Below are 17,815 nucleotides of genomic sequence, written 5' to 3'. Positions count from 1 at the left end.
ATTCGCTTGTCAGCCTTCACACGCATATGAAACTGAGTGACCTCCCATTCTTTATCCATAGGGTTTAATATGATGTCGGCCCACCCTTTACAGCTATAACCGCTTCAACTCTTTTGGGAAGGCTTTCCACAAGGTTTAGGAGTGTGTTTATGGGAATTTCTGACCATTCTTCCAGAAGCGCATTTGTGAGGTCAGACACTGATGTTGTACGAGAAGGCCTGGCTCGCAGTCTCCGCTCCAATTCATCCCAAAGGGTTGAGGTCAGGACTCTGCGCAGGCCAGTCAAGTTCTTCCACACCAAACCCGTTCATCCATGTCTTTATGTATCTTGCTTTGTGCAAGTCATGTTGAAACAGGAAGGGGCTGTCCCCAAACTGTTCCAAGAAAGTTAGTAGCATGAAATTATTCAAAATCTCTTGGTCTGCTGAAGCATTCAGAGTTCCTTTCACTGGAACTAAGGGGCCGAGCCCAACTCCTGAAAAACAACCCCCCCTCCACCAAACTACATTTGGCACAATGCAGTCAGACAAGTACCCTTCTCCTGGCAACTGCCAAACCCAGACTTGTCCATCGGATTGCCAGATGAAGAAGCAGGAGTAGTCACTCCAGAGAACATGTCTCCACTGCTCTAGAGTGCAGTGGCATCGCTTTACACCGCGCTTGGTGATGTAAGGCTTGCGTGCAGCTGCTCGACCATGAAAACCCATTCCATGAAGGTCTCTATGCTGTCCTTAAGCTAATCTGAAGGCCACAGGAAGTTTGGAGGTCTGTAGCGACTGACTGTCATTGTACATGGCCTACGACTTTGTGGCTGAGTTGCTGTCACTTCCAATCGCTTCCACTTTGTTATAATACCACAGACAGTTGACTGTGGAATATTTTAGTAGCGAGGAAATTTCACGACTGGATTTGTTGCACAGGTGGTGTCCCATCACGGTACCACGCTGGAATTCACGGAGCTCCTGAGAGCGACCCATTCTTTCACACATGTTTGTAGAAGCAGTCTGCATGCCGTCTGATCGTACCGATATGCCAAAAAATGAAACAAATAAATAATTGTGGTGAAATCTGTGTGCAACTATTTTACAATCAGATTTGATAAGAGCCACTGTGTTTAATACAATTTTTGTGTAATATTTCAGAGGCTGCAGAATTCCACCCCTACTGCTGATCCAGACAATGCACGTTCGCTCTATTTCTGGCTGTTTTTTCTACAAACCCAGGCCACTTTTGTGTAGAAAATTTATGAAAACAAGCAACCACACACAAGAGCATGTTCAGCAGAATCTGAAGCATTACCAGATGCACAGCTCAGACTGAATTCCCAAATTCTACAAAGATATATGATATGCAAGTCTTCTGTAGAATTGGCTTTTATGAGGATTCCTATTTTATTTATCAGATCACTCTGTTTGGGTTAACTGCAGCACTGGGATATGATTTCATTTGGTTTAACTGCAGCATAGGGTACTGATGTCATGCCTGCATGTATGAACTTTATGTTTGCTCCATGGGCCCCTTCAGGACATGTTGGAACACATGTTGTTCTGTACTCAACAGGCAAATGTAAAGCATGTGTAGACAGAAGGGTTAAATTTCCTGAAGTGGGTGCCTGAATAGGCTGCTTTGTCTGTGGGGAATATTTTGCTTATCGTTTGATTGACAAATGCCGTAACTAATGCTAAACACAAGTCCTGCCATATGGGCTCGCTAATGCACACAGCAGATACCTTGCAAAACATAACAAGGCCACGAACATTGGCAGCAGTTTTAGAGTTTTGTTTCAATAATAGAAGTTTAAAGCATCAGTTTCTGACTGATCTCTGCAGCTAAAAGTATTCTGCTAGAATTACATAATCTCTGAGTGTCCGTTTTTGAACTGCCCTTGTATATGAAATATGTAAATAAAGTTGCCTTGCCAATAGTAAACTCAAACGCTGTCACTCCCATAAAAACTTTTTAACTTTTTCATCATTTATTAATTTAATTACTTATTTGTTTATTTGTGAGATTTGAAAATTCATCATTTGAAAACCTCAGATGTCCTTTAGACTGTGTGGAATTTGAATAATGAAATGGCACAAAACTCCTGGGAGTAAACAGTAGCTTAAAATAAAGTTTCCCTTTCTTCTATGAGGTTTTCTTATGGAAGCAACAAATTGTGCACACTAATCAGATGCATAGTATAAGAACAGGACTGAACCAGCTTTGTGCTGCCATTGATGCACTAAATAATGTTAATAGCTACTACATGTAGCACCACAGAACAGCTGAATTTGCACTTTCTACTCTTCATACTTCAGCTTCCATCACTGACAGATTTGTGAGTTCAACACCTGCTCCAGGTGTGTTTCTAGTACATTGGGCAAGCACAAGACTTAAAATTCTCTCAAGTAAATAAGCTTTAAATTCACTAAAGCAAGCTATACAGTATACACACTCTCACAGCCTGTCAGTGTTATTGAGGCTGCAGAGATGAGAAAGTTCTAAATACAAACTTTAATTTACTGCTGCGGTGACGACCTTATGTTGGCCATAGCTGTGGCGCCATCTGCTGATTCATTTGTGAAACACTCAGATACGCAGATTGGTTGATAGTGAACTCTTTCAAAAGGTCTATACAGGACGTCATTCTCCAATTCTTTGTCTTTTTCGTCCTCTAGGCATAATATAAAAGACATGAGTGTCTAAACACGTCGCCATTACAACCTCAAACAAGATTAAATATCCTTACTTGACTAAATCATATCAAGTGTCTTATCCTCATGCATATGACGATGTTCTCTCTCCAATCTCCGAGTTCAAAATACACATTACTGCAATGGTAGTCATTTTGGGCCTTAAATCCATCTTTAAAGAGCATTTTGACTACACCCAGAAAGCAGACAGTTTGACAGATTCAGGCTTTCCTATGCTATTATTGGTTGACTACTGGGCAGATGTTAGACATGCGTGCCAGATGTGGACCAAAAACGTAGTTGGGCTGGATTTGGGCCACATGCATCAGTTCTACACACATTACAGAAAGCGTGCCAGATCTAGGGCGACTAACCAGTCGTATACTGAGCCAGAACCAAGGATGCCAAGGATGTGGCCCACAAGCAGGCTAGACAAGTTCTGCTAACTGGGTAGTTCTGAAGAAAAAAAAAAAACACTTTTTAAAGTAAAATGTTTTCCATCCCTACAAAGCAGTGGTCACCAACCCTGGTCCTGAAGATCTACACACCTTCCTGCAGAGTGAAGTTCCACCCACAATTGGCCACACCTGCTCCAGCTAATTAATATCTTTATAATTCTTTGACTGCCTGGGTCAGACGCTTCAGTGCTGGGTGATGGAATGGGCAGCGTTGCATGCAAGTTGAAACTAATTTCTGCATTAACGCAGATCTCCTGGAGGAGTGTTAGCGACTGCTGCTGTAAAATGAGCCTTGTGTACATACGAAGTTATAACCTGTCTCTTTGATTCAGTTTTGCATACTGCAATAAAATTCTGGTTCAGCAAAAACGTTCTTACATGCAGAGTTGTCTGCCCGTCATGAACCGATTTAGAATTTATTCCACCTATAAACACTCACTGGCCACTTCATTAGGTACACTTACCTTGTATCTGCATGAATTGTCCATCTTATCAGATCCACTTACTGCACCAGTGCACTCTGCAGTTCTACAAGTACAAACTGCAGTCCATCTGTTTCTCTGCATCATTTATTTCCTCCTTCCAAAGAAAGACAGAAAGAGGGGAGAAACAGACAAATCACTTTCCCATCACTTTCATTCCTGAACACTGATCACAGTTAACTTCTACTAGCTGAAAGCACAGTTAACTTAGCAGATAAAAGCTAGTCAGCTAATATTTGTGCTAAAATCTCAGCATTTTCGTCTTTGCTAAAATGAGATCACCAAGTTGACCAACTAGTGATTAGCATTTCTCCAGTTTACACTTTACCTTAAATGCGACGTACTCATCACAGTTAATACACAGTCTAATACCAGCTAAGGTAAGAGGCTGAAGACGGCTTCACTTTCGGGCTAGGCGCCAGCAAGGAACCGTTTAACTATTTAAGGTGGAACGGGACAATTCAAACTAAATTGAATAAGAAGTCAACTTCAGATTCTTAAAAATTAGAGAATGAAATGATATAGCTAACATACTAAATGAAACCTCAGGGCCAAGCCTGCCTAGAGTAAATTAGTTAAGCTGGCTATAAAGATAGATCAAGTCACATCATGAATATCAACTGCTTAGTGCAAATGGTAATAAACGTTATAGGCAAAGTTTTGTAACAATAATCAAACAACCTAACAAATGTTGTTACTACATGTCAGATAACTATCCTGCTAACCGGCTGGAATATAAAAGTTTGCCATTAGTCTGTCAAAATAACATAAAATAGCTAGCGTTAGGTTAGCTAACCTAACCGTTAATAAAGCTAACGCTAGCTACCGGTTAGCCAACTTAGCTATAGTTACAACAGCTTTGTCATTTGGATAGAATGGATTTCTTTTATTTAATCTGCATATGATAAGTAAAGTGTAGAGTGCAGTTTCTGAAATGGTTAAACAGGTGATCAAAACAAAACATATATATATAATTTGTTGTTTTTTTAATTAGCACACAAACAATAAAAGCATCAAGAAACAGTCAGAATGATCTACGCAAAACAGGGAAAGATCATTTGAGAGACTTACCACCTCTTCTCATTTTTAGTCAAAAAAAAAGCCTTCAGGACTGGAGTGGAAAGATTGGCCTTGGCATAGGAGTCACCAAATCTGACAGCTGCTGTCAGAATGTGTGACCAAACCTCATCTTCACAAACACTAGTTAAAGTCATACCTAATTGTTTCAGGTGTTGTATCAGAATATGCGACTGTATTGCATGTTCACAAAAACTATCCCACCCAGATATTTTCAGGTGACTCAGCATCTCTTTACCTTTTTACAAAAGTATTAATTGCTAGAATGTATAAACAAAACACTGATAATTATAAACCAGCCTAACAGACCGTGACCAGAATGTAACCATGAAACTTGAACAGTATCTTATTTAACAAACAAGAATAATAAAGTTAAAGTAATTAACAAAAGTAATTAAAAATATAAGTTGCATTAGTCTTCTTTTGTAAACACTGTTCAGGGAGCGATCTCTTTGCAACACAGTAAATTAATTCTTAGAATAGAATTAAGAACCATTTGTCACTGTGTTAGCACACTGTGTAACGGTCAGACAGACAACACAACACAGTGTAACAGGGCAGCAGTTTTATTGAGGGTTAAATTGATGAAAATATTGATCTTGTTCATCTAAAGAAAAATGATTTTTTTATTGAAAGTATTTTTGGGTTGGATAAAAGCTATTAAGTTGTTTGGTACTACACAAAGTATTTTTTAGGTTGAGTTGGCAAACATTTTACAGCGAATGTAAAAACTCATCACACCAGAAAAAACACAACAAAACAGAATAAGGGAAATTTTCACCGTATAAGATAAAAAATCAAGAACAGATACTATTATGTGCTTAATCTAACTGATCTGCTTTATCTGGCCACAAGTTCTTATTCACATCACACCTATTGTCCCATCTCGCTTACACACGTATGAACAAGCACTTTCTTATTATGTGCTGGGCCTGTACTGGACCATCTTTTGTGAACAAAAACTCCAGAAGTGACTTTTCAACAGGATTCAGCAGAGAGCGGAATTTCAGCTTTGTAAGTGACCTACACATGATCAGCAATTTACCTCTATAATTATGATAATTTTCTGGAGGTTTGTTGTGTATTATAGTGAATGTGATTGAGTAAATTGATATGCAGTTTATTTTATTGTTGTATTTTGGAGTTCTGGAGTGTAAGAGTTTTGTAAGTTTGCAAGCATCTGAAAATGGTCTAAGTCCAAGTCAGAACAGAATTAAAGAATTAGGAAACTTGTGGCCTCTGATGCACGCTGTATTTAAACAACAAAAAACTGTTAATGGTTATTCCCAGAGTATTCTTTCAAAAACTGTGTGAAAAAAGAACAGTTTTTCAACTAAATGAATACTCAATGCTTTCAGAATGCATTGAACTCTACTACTAAACATAAAAGAACCACATTAGAATTTACTTGGTCACAAATACTATATGACAACAACCAAAGCCCTAAAATGTAATGGTTATAGAGACAAACTGCTGAAGAAAAGTGTAAAAATAGTCTGATCACAACTGATTGCCATTTCAGTTGACGTTAGACCCAGGTGTGCTGACCATCTGTAAAAAGAGCTAATTTGTGTACAGTAGGCAGCCCATTATTGGCTCAGTACAGTATTTTAGCAAGAGAAAATATTAGGAATGATGTGGAGGAGAATGCTAAATGATGTAGACCATTAAGCATCTCTGACTTACATTGTTTTTCTCTGCTAGATAATGCAAAGTACTGGATTTTTCTTTTTGTACTACTTCATTTGTTCCTGTAAAATAAAATAAGATGCACAGTTCTGTTTTAAATAAGGAACCATATCCTGTATATACCGATCAGCTATAATTATACCAACACTCATTGTCCATTTTATCAGCCTCACTGACCATATGAGCACTTTGTAGTTAAAAAGTATGTAGAGTAACAGATGGACTACAGTCTGTAACTGTAGAACTACAAAGTGGACCTAAGCACATCTCAAAAGACAAAAGTGTATTTAACCTGATGGTTCTCTCGCACCTCAGCTGGATAGCATGCTTCTCTCCCAAACATCAAAAAGAATGCAGAGAACTGCATGGTTAACTGCCTCTTTGTGCGCAGTCCAAATATTACTGCATCCAGGTACAGCTCTCATCTACTCGCTTGCCGAGAGCCCTAAATATGACACACACACACACACACACACACACACATACATACATACACACTATATATATAATTATTATATTTCTTTTCATATCGTTGCTGTCAGAACAAAACCTCGTATCTCCAAAGGATAAAAACTACTTTAGTTTGAATGTAAGTGAATGTAGCCAGATTTGGGTTGTTTCTTTTGGTCCATTCTTCATGAAATTTATACACATTGTGACAGACAATATGCACTTTCAAATTATGTTAAAAACAACAAAAAAAAAAAGAGAGAAAACGAGGTTTTGTCCCAACAACAGTGATACACACACACACACAGTTTTATATATATATATATATATAATGTCAAAATATGTTTTTCCGTAAATCACTGCATAAGTGAGTAACACTGTTCAACAGCTAGAAGGTGAACGTCATGCAAGCGTCAAAAGTCTTTCTTTTACCTTTCTATAGTGCCATTAAGTCTGTCTACCAACCCATTTGTTTGGGGGTGATAGGGTGCACAGAGACTCCTCCTAATGCCAAGTATTTTGCACACTTGTGTGTTAATCTATTGAGAAAGTAAAAAAGAATTAAAAATTATAATCTTGAAATGACAACTCTTTGACATTTGACATTAAATATGTATAAACATCATATGGGAATGAAAACACTCACAGCACTGACAAATTCTTTTCCTTGGTCAGTCAGAATATGCTTTGGCACTGGTACAGAAACTTTAAAATGCTCTGTGTGACCCCTGCCGCAGATTTAGATTTCTGTGCATATGCCTGGGCCCACCTAGTACAATAGCCAATTATGACACATATGTACTGGTTGTTCTGGTCTGTCTTCACAAGCTTGCCTATAAGATCCATTCCAACAAATTCAAATGGAACTTTTATCTGTCAAAATATACAAGAACAGATATAAATAATATTTTTCAGAGGAAAGAAACAGAAACCAATTCTAAATCAATCAGCCCCTAATGATACAATCCTATTTCCACAAAAGTTGGGATGCTGTGTAAAGTAAATCAGAGTAATGCTGTTGTAATACATGCAGAATGTGGTTTTACATTGCCTTGATGAAATATGCAAGTATGCAAATATGCATTAAGTTCAGTCTTAATGGTGTCCCATGCCATGTGCACTAATGCACCCTTATATCCTCAGGGAGACTGGCACAGTGCACAGTGTCCATGATTTCCAAAAACAATATAAAAATTTACACTTTTCTACTTCACCTCAGTTCATATTTAAAGGTCTTGAGTGCAAGGAATGTGGCAGCATTCCTGGATCCTGCCTATATATGGTTTCTTCCTTGCATGGAATAGTTTAACTTACAATAGTGGATGCAGAGATGAACTGGTTACAGATCAGGGTTTTCAGAAGTGTTTCTGAGCCCATGCAGTGATTTCCACTACAGAATCATGTTGTTTTTAATGCAGTGCTGCCTGTGGGCCCAAAGATCACAGCTAGCCAACACTGAATTGTAGCACTATTTGATGGTGCAGTCTTTGACAGAGTGGTGAACCCTTTCCCATCTATAATTCTGAAAGATTCAGCCTCTCTGCTCTTTTTATACCCAAACATGTTACTGACCTGTTGCCAAATAAGCACCAGTTTTTAGCATTACACCACTTTACCAGCCTTTTGCATTACACCACTTTACCAGCCTTTTCAAAATGGGCAATTTATTTTCAAAAGCCAATAAATGTTCTCAGTTTCAACATATGATGTCTCTGTGCTATTTTCAATGAAATATAGGTTTTAAATGAGTTGCACATCATTTCATTCTTTATATTTACATTTTGCACTCTGTATACATGCAGACGGTGAATTTCTGAATGTTGTATTGAAAATAAAAAACATCTCTCCATATTGGGTTTTGAGATTTAATGAAATGAAACACCCTCATGAAACATAAATTCATTAGTATATCTTTTTAGTATGTATTAACACTATTAAGAGTTACCTTTGGTAATTATGTGTATAATTAATCCGTTTCTAGTACATTGATGCTAAATGACCATGGTTTTCACTTATATTCAATGTCAGTATTCATGTTGAAAGCTAAAAGATTTTAGGAGTGTGAGGGGTTTCTTTCATGCAAAACATGTTTCAAAAATTCTTCAAGGTAGTTTGGTCAAATTCAAATAAAAGTTTTTAAAAATCTGATTGTCTACCCAGAAAAAAGACGTCGGCATACCTTAGGCAGTCTGCGTAAAACGCTCGTGCATGTGAACAGAAACTGTTTACATTTACATTTATTTATGGTATTTGGCAGTCGCTCTTATTCAGAGCGACTTACAATTTGATCATTTCAACTGCAATAGCGCCCTCAACGGTCACTGAATTCAACGGTCACTGAATTCAACGGTCACTGAATCCGGTGTAACACCGGAACATTTGAAGAAGAGGCTGCCGTCAGGCTGGCTGGCTCGCTAGCTAGGTTAGGTAATTTCCTGTCGGCATTGTTCAGCGCCCACCTGCTCGGGTATTTCCCCGTATTTCGGAGAATGTCCTGTCATGTTCTGTTGTGTTTTTCCTGTCCTGTCTGCATCGCCTTGGTGTTTGTCTGTTTCTACGTCGGTGAGGACCGCGGAACGTTGGCTTGTGCTCTCTGAGCTAAGACGCTGATATCAAGCACAATCAGCAAACCTGGGCTATACCACTTGGTGGTGGTGCGTGAAGGGGGGTGTGGCACTAATTTAACCCCTAAATTGCTATAAATGTAGACTTTTTCCTTCTCTACACGTTGGTTTCTCTCTCCGATATGTACAATAATTTGCAGATGTAACAAAGTACGCAAAACACTGCAGGTAACAGTTAAAATGTAGTAAACACGAAGACACAGTAACACCAAACAAACTTCAGGCTGATGGCAGCGTCCAGCAGCTGGCTCACCCTGCCGGGGCGGCAGGTAGGAGTGGCCATGAAGAGTGGCCGTGCGTGGAGGCTCTTGAGAGGCGCGGTGTTTGCTGTGGGACAGACATTTATTGTAGATACATGTTGTTGTTAGCTTTAACGTGTGTAGATGTGTTGCTTGTGTCATTTGTGCTGGGCTGTGGTGCAGTTTGTGTGTGTTTGGTGTACCATCAGAGGAGAGTGTATGGCTAGTAGAGACATGCTTGTTATTTAAAGTAATGGTTAGTGGTGTTTTTAGTTTTGCTAGTGCTCAATGGCCAAAATTTCTGTGTAATTAAGAAATTAATATCTCACTGTTGATGGAAGAAAGTCTCATCTCTAAAGTTGTAACTTTACACTTTACATACATCAACGGAACCAGAACTCTTTCCAAGCAATTTTGGGTTGTTTCTTTATGTTCATTCATCATGAAATTTACATATAATATAAAGGACGACAGGCATTTTCCATTCATGTCAAAACTTGAAAAAACGACAAAAATTGAGATACGAGGTTTTCTTCTGACAGCAGTGATATTCAGGCCACAAATTAAGCTGGTTCAATCCCCTCAACCAACAGTATGTGACTGAAGTGCCCTTGCGCAAGGCACCTAACCCCCAACTGCTCTCCAGGTGCCATGAATAGGGCTAGCCACCGCTCCGGGAAAGTGTGCTCACTGCCCCCTAGTTTTAGTATGCACTAGTGTGCATGTATATGAGTGTTTCACTGCACGGATAGGTTAAAAGTGGAGGGCCAATTCTTCTGTGTGCAAACACAGTTGGCTAATGATTCTGAATTCAATTCAACAATTCGAAGGGGTTGGCACAACCTTACTTTGCAGTGTTTTTAAGTTCAAGTTGATATTTTGTGGACTTTTTTGTACTCTGAAATATTAATAAGGTGGATCAAAAGGCTTTTTGTGCAAACCCGGCTACTTGATCATAGTGGTGGTCCTTTGGGGGGCCCTGACCATTGATGAATGGGGTAAAGAAAGGCTTCTAAGCATCACCACAACATTTCAAACTGATGCTAACACAATGTCATTGTACAACTCCACACATCTGGAGGAGAACGCTTACTGCCCGTTCTGTCCAGCTAACAGCGTGCCTTGCTGAGTGGTTTGGGGGGGGCGGGTGATTAGAGAGAATGAGGCCAATTATACTCACAAGGCTATGGCTGTGGCATCGCCAGAGATGGAGTCTTCCATCTCTTGACGATAAGGCCAACAGTTGGATGGTTGTACCATTCAAGTGCCCTCAAAAACCCCAAAAACATTTCAAATCAACTTCTGACGTCTTTTACTTTTTACAATATTTTTATAGTGTAATGTCTTTACTGTCTGTTCCTCCAAAACCATGGAGGTTGTAACTTGGTGCCTGGGTCCTGAAATCCAATACGTGGTGCTCCCTTCCACTCTCTGCAACAACACGTAGCTTTAAGGCAAAGATAAACATGCTCTGAAAATTTATAGGCATTTCAAAGTACAGAATAAATTCCTTACAGCAGCAGGACTCCTAAATTAACTGACTCTGTTGGCAGCAAAATGTGTGTCGTCTGACTCTACATATTAAAGTGTCTCTGTATGATTTAGAGTTTGTTGAAGAAGCACATAGGCTTCAAAGTTTTGTTTAAAAGCCTAGCGTAAGGTTAACTGTGGATGTGGGGTGATGAATACTGATGGTTATGTGAACTGATCACACCAGACTGATGAACTTATCTACTGGCAGATTCTGTTTTTTTTTTTCTCGCCTTGACCCTTGGATGTCTATTAAAGAGAAAATAAAAGCCCATATAAATGAATTCTAGACAGTAGTGGGCCCGTCTGCAGTGATCATAATTTACAAAATGTCTGGCTAACATGTGCTAAGTGTGTTTTGGAGTTAAAGCACAAAGCTATCACATTTTACTAATCCTGGAGCCAACTATGATCTTTGGACCCTGCTGTGGTTCAGTTGATTACACTTGTATTAGAGATTTAGGCTTATCTGCTGTGTGTAAAATGTTTTAAAAACAAACCATAAAGGCAGGCATGTCATTTAAATGCAAACGGCTGGGCTCTGACCGCAGCATGTTACAGATTAACTCATTACAAACAAATTTAACCACAAACTAAACTTGAATACACTGACACGGATCATATAGGCATTAGCAACAGCTGTAAATAATACTAACTTCATTTATGTGCACAACAGCTGGTGATAAACTAAGGAATGAACTCTAAACTGTTAAGTTTCTCTTCAGTTTGTCTCTCTCTCTCTCTCTCTCTCTCTCTCACTCACACACACACACACAGCCTTAGTTTAAATAACCTTTATTAAAATCTGTGTATTGTCATCTAGAATCATTTACATGCTTAAACGTTTCTTTGCCTGATGAAACGATTCTTCAGATAAATGTGTTCAGAGAATGTGTTGTATATGGTTCTGTATAGAACCCTTTTAAAAATGGTTCTAAATAGCACCATAAAGGGTTCTGCTATTGTGAAGATGTCAAGCTTGTAACAGTGGAAGGATCCTTTTTGGTGCTATATAGAATCATTTTCAAAAAGGTTCTATATAAAATCTATTTAAAATCAGCCTGCATCCAGGCTGAATGTACATCATTGACACTAGAATGACTAAAGCTACGAACATTTTCGTAAGGGAAAGCAGCCCCCATGTAGCCCCCTCCCCTGCTGTGAAGCGATTAACGCCTATTGTCTTGGTAATGATAAGGAATGCTCACAGAAAGCTCCTACAGCTCCCAAAGCGCCTAACGTGACACCACTTGAAGTTACAGCCCGGGTGTGAATGTCACCGATCCTACAGCGCCACGGAGAATCTGTACAATCGTGTTTCTAAAGTTCTAATTCAAGGGCGCGTAGTAGCGACGGACAGAGCAGTGGCGATTTCTCTAAGACGACAGGGAAAGCTCAGCTTCCCCTAAAATGTCAAACATTAAATGGTCAAATATGTTCAGTTGTGTTAACATTTCACTGACTACAAACGCGTCAGAAGCTGAGCGTCTATTCACTTCAGCGGGACCGCATGGAGCAGGTTCTCTCACTGCTTCGAAACTCGCCGCTCATTGGATAAATGCCACGACTTCGTCCCGCCCCCGGACGCTGGGCATCTCTGGGGTGAACGGAGCTGTGGGTGGGCGGGTCTGGAGGCGGAGCTTCTGCAAGATGATTGGAGGATCAGTCGAAAGGCTGAATCCCGTTTTGATTGACAGCTATTTTGACCTATTTACGTCGAAAGACAAACTGCAGCCCATTTCTTGGTGTTTGCTTAGTGCAATTACTTGCGCATTTCCATTATTCATTGTGTAAATAAAACACACTCACAGTATTTCCTTGTTTCAGTTTAACATCATTTCAACATTTCCTTGTTGGAGTTTAATTTCGTTTCGTTAGTTCGTTCAGTCAGTCGTTCATACCGTTGGCTAGGTCGGAGTGAAGTAGCCAGCTAGCAAAGTTCACACGGTGGCAGACAATGCTAATATTGCCGGCCTGAGTTTGGCAAAGCCATTTGATAGTCTTCCTTACGAGAAGGTTAGAATTAAACAGCTGGGCACAGCAACACCTAAGACTGATTAGGTGCAACAACTAGGGGAAGGTAACAGATCTGCTCAGCTCTCCTGGTATGACAAAGCTGACTGAGTGGAAGTGCTGTGACAAAGAGGCCGCGCCTCTTGATGAAATCATCTCGGGGATCATGTCTTGTCTGCTCAAAATTGGGTTCTGTCTAACTAAGGCCGTTTTCTTGAAAAGGAACGGAGGGCAGAATTTGTGTATAAATACATTGACAAATTTTATGATATAAGCCGACAACAAACCGTTGCCGCATGGCACGATTTAGTAGTACTGTATAACTGCATCCATAAACGGTATTTATAATGATTTATCCTTATATTCATATATATATATATATATATATATATCTATATATATATATATATATATATATATATATATATCTATATATATATATACCTCTCCTTGGATCACCACCTTATCGTGGTGGAGGGGTTTGCGTGCTTGAATGATCTTAGGAGCTATGTTGTCTGGAGCAAAAGCTCCTGGTAGGGTCTCCCATGGCAAACTGGTCCTAGGTGACAGGTCAGACAAAGTGTGATCCATAATAACCCCTATGAAGACACAAAAACAGGACTTGTGTACCCTGCCCGGAACAGGGTTACCGCGGCCCCACCCTGGAGCCAGGCCTTGGGGAGGGGCTCGCCAGCGAGCGTCTGGTGGCCGGGCATTTACTCATGGTGCCCGTCCGGGCCCAGCCCGAAGGAGTTACATGAGTCCCCCCTCCCATCGACCCACCACCAATGGGAGGGGCAGTAGTAGGGGTTTGGTGCGTTGTGGATCGGGCAGTGTCCGAAGGCGTGGGCCTTGGCGTTCTGATCCTCGGTTGCTGAAACTGGCTTTTGGAACTTGGAACGTTACCTCACTGGCGGGGAAGGAGCCTGAGTTGGTGCGCGAGGTTGAGAGATACCGGCTAGATATAGTCGGGCTCACCTCAACACACAGCTTGGGCTCTGGGTCCAATCTCCTTGAGAGGGGCTGGACTTTATTCTTTTCTGGAGTTGCCCACGGCAGGCAGGTGTGGGCTTTCTCATAGCCCCTCGACTCGGTGCCTGTATATTGGGGTTTTCTCCGGTGGACGAGAGGGTAGCTTCCCTACGCCTTCGGGTTGGGGAACGGGTCCTGACTGTTGTCTGTGCTTATGCACCGAACAGCAGTTCAGAGTACCCAGCCTTTTTAGAGTCCTTGGGAAGGGTGCTTGAAAGTGCTCCTCCTGGAGACTCTATTGTCCTACTGGGGGACTTCAACGCTCACGTGGGCAATGACAGTGAGACCTGGAGGGGTGTGATTGGGAGGAATGGCCTCTCTGATCTGAACCCGAGTGGTGTTCAGTTTTTGGACTTCTGCGCAAACCACAGTTTGTCCATCACGAACACCATGTTTGAACACAAGGATATCCATAAGTGCACATGGCACCAGGACACCCTAGGCCGCAGTTCAATGATTGACTTTGTAGTCGTGTCATCGGACTTGCGGCCATGTGTTTTGGACACTCGGGTAAAGAGAGGAGCTGAGCTGTCAACTGATCACCACCTGGTGGTGAGTTGGATCAGGTGGTGGGGGAAGATGCCGGTCAGACCAGGCAAGCCCAAACGCATAGTGAGGGTTTGCTGGGAACGTCTAGCAGAAGAACCTGTCAGATTGATCTTCAACTCACACCTCCGTCAGAACTTTGACCAGATATCGGGGGAGGTGGGGGACATTGACTCAGAATGGGCCATGTTCCGTTCCTCCATTGCTGAAGCGGCTGACTGTAGCTGTGGCCGTAAGGTAGTTGGTGCCTGTCGGGGCGGTAATCCTCGAACCCGGTGGTGGACACCCCAGGTGAGAGATGCCGTCAAGCTGAAGAAGGAGTCATGGTTGGCCTGTGGGACACCAGAGGCAGCTGGCAGGTATCGACAGGCCAAGCGATCTGCGGCTTCAGTTGTTGCCAAGGCAAAAACCCGTGTATGGGAGGAGTTTGGTGAGGCCTTGGAAACTGACTTTAAGTCGGCTCCGAAAAGATTCTGGCAAACCATCAGGCGACTCAGAAGGGGAAAGCAGTGTGCCACTAGCACTGTATATAGTGGAGATGGTGTGCTGCTGACTTCGACTGAAGACGTCATTGGGCGGTGGAAGGAATACTTTGAGGACCTTCTCAATCCCACCGACACGTTCTCCAGTGAGGAGGCTGAGTCTGGGGACATGGGAATAGGCTTGTCCATTACTGAGGCCGAAGTCGCTAAGGTAGTTAAGAAGCTCCTTGGTGGCAAGGCTCCAGGGGTGGATGAGATCCGCCCTGAGTTCCTCAAGGCTCTGGATGTTGTGGGGCTGTCTTGGCTGACACGCCTTTTCAACATTGCGTGGACATCGGGGGCGGTGCCACTGGATTGGCAGACTGGGGTGGTGGTACCTCTTTTTAAAAAAGGGGACCGGAGGGTGTGTTCCAACTACAGGGGAATCACACTCCTCAGCCTCCCTGGCAAGGTCTATGCAGGGGTACTGGAGAAGAGAGTCCGGCTTATAGTCGAACCTCGGATCCAGGAGGAACAGTGCGGGTTCCGCCCTGGTCGTGGAACACTGGACCAACTCTTCACCCTCTCCAGGATTCTGGAGGGTTCATGGGAGTTTGCCCAACCAGTCCACATGTGCTTTGTGGATCTGGAGAAGGCATTCGACTGTGTTCCCCGGGGTATTCTGTGGGAGGTGCTTCGGGAGTACGGGGTACATGGCTCTTTGCTACGAGCCATTCAGGCCCTGTACAAACAAAGATGGAGTTTGGTTCGCATAGCCGGCAGTAAGTCAGACTTGTTCCCAGTGAGAGTTGGACTCCGTCAGGGCTGCCCTTTGTCACCGATTCTATTCATAATTTTTATGGATAGAATTTCTAGGCGCAGTCAAGGGATGGAGGGTGTCCGGTTTGGTGACCTCAGGGTCACATCACTGCTGTTTGCAGATGATGTGGTCCTATTGGGGACATCAGGCCGCGAACTTCAGCTTCCGCTGGATCGAGTGTGAAGCGGCTGGGATGAGAATCAGTACCTCTAAATCCGAGACCATGGTTCTCAGGCGGAAAAGGGTGGAGAGCCCTCTCTGGGTCGGGGATAGGCTCTTGCCTCAAGTGGAGGAGTTCAAGTATCTCGGGGTCTTGTTCACGAGTGATGGTACAAGGGAGCGGGAGATTGACAGGCGGATTGGTGCTGGGTCAGCAGTGATGCGGGCTCTTTACCGGTCTGTTGTGGTAAAGAAAGAGCTGAGCCATAAGGCAAGGCTCTCGATTTACCGGTCGATCTACGTTCCCACCCTCACCTATGGTCATGAGCTTTGGGTAATGACCGAAAGAATAAGATCACGAATACAAGCGGCCGAAATGAGTTTCCTCCGCAGGGTGTCTGGACTCTCCCTTAGAGATAGGGTGAGAAGTTCAGTCATCCGAGAGGGACTCGGAGTAGAGCCGCTGCTTCTTCACGTCGAGAGGAGCCAGCTGAGGTGGTTCGGGCATCTGGTTAGGATGCCTCCTGGATGCCTCCCTCGGGAGGTGTCACAGGCGAGTCCACCTGGGAGGAGACCCCGGAGAAGACCCAGGACACGCTGGCGCGACTATATCGCCCAGCTGGCCTGGGAGCGCCTCGGAATCCCCCTTGGAGAGCTGGTGGAAGTGGCTGGGGAAAGGGAGGTCTGGGCTTCATTGCTTAGGATGCTGCCCCCGCGACCCGAACCCCGGACAAGCGGAAGATAATGGATGGATGGATGGATGGATATATATATATATACACACATATATTCATATATATATATATATATATATATATATATATATATATATATATATATATATATATATATATATATATTTATATATTTATATATAACAAATACATGCAGTGCAAAACGTTATTTTTAATTTACTGTAGAAAATCAAATATACTGATAATTATATGGGAATATTACACTAGCAACAATAATCAACAAATCATTATATTATATATTTATATATTTACAGAGTTAGGGAGAGAAAGACAGATGTTACTAGCAGGCTTTCTGGATGCACCACAGAGCTGCTGCCTCAGTGCTTCTCTGTGTATTAACATAATAAAGGTTGACTTATGGTCCTGCTAATTGCTGGCAAGAAGGAGGGGTGATGTCCTGAGGATCCTGAAATCTCAGGTATGCTAGCGTTGAATGCATGGATTCCAAACTTTTAAGGAAATCTTCAGACTCTCCAGAAGATGGTGCCTCATTCACAGTTATTCACTGGAACTGGGAACAACAGATGTGCTACACAAACATTACTTGAGAAAAAAAATCTTTTGACATGGCAAAAAGTGGAGTTTGTTAGTCTGTTATCTGCTAATTATAAAGATTGTATTCATAATCCTTCATCAAGCATCATATTTACAATAGGATTTCCTTTTTTTTTTTTTTTTTTTACTATTTTCCACATTTTACAGCAACAATGAAGACATTAAGTAATGAAAAAGTGCATATACAATTGCGCTTTGACCAAAAAAGTGATGCATATCAAACCTCATATTTTTAACTATAAAAGTT

General features: G+C 41.8%; 1 long non-coding RNA gene across 1 annotated transcript; it reads right to left on the bottom strand.

Annotated features, from left to right (window-relative positions):
- Window positions 1–6,759: 6,759 nt before the first annotated feature.
- LOC108433786 lies at window positions 6,760–9,403 on the bottom strand. The gene is made up of 3 exons (XR_001858317.1): window positions 9,294–9,403; window positions 7,267–7,373; window positions 6,760–6,829 (listed from the first exon to the last, which is right to left on the bottom strand). It is a non-coding gene; the product is annotated as an uncharacterized LOC108433786 (long non-coding RNA).
- Window positions 9,404–17,815: the final 8,412 nt, after the last annotated feature.

Source organism: Pygocentrus nattereri, chromosome 17 (assembly GCF_015220715.1).
Source record: "Pygocentrus nattereri isolate fPygNat1 chromosome 17, fPygNat1.pri, whole genome shotgun sequence".
Taxonomy (NCBI): Eukaryota; Metazoa; Chordata; class Actinopteri; order Characiformes; family Serrasalmidae; genus Pygocentrus; species Pygocentrus nattereri.
Note: the sequence above shows the minus strand (reverse complement) of the source record. Positions and strands in the feature narration are given on the sequence as shown.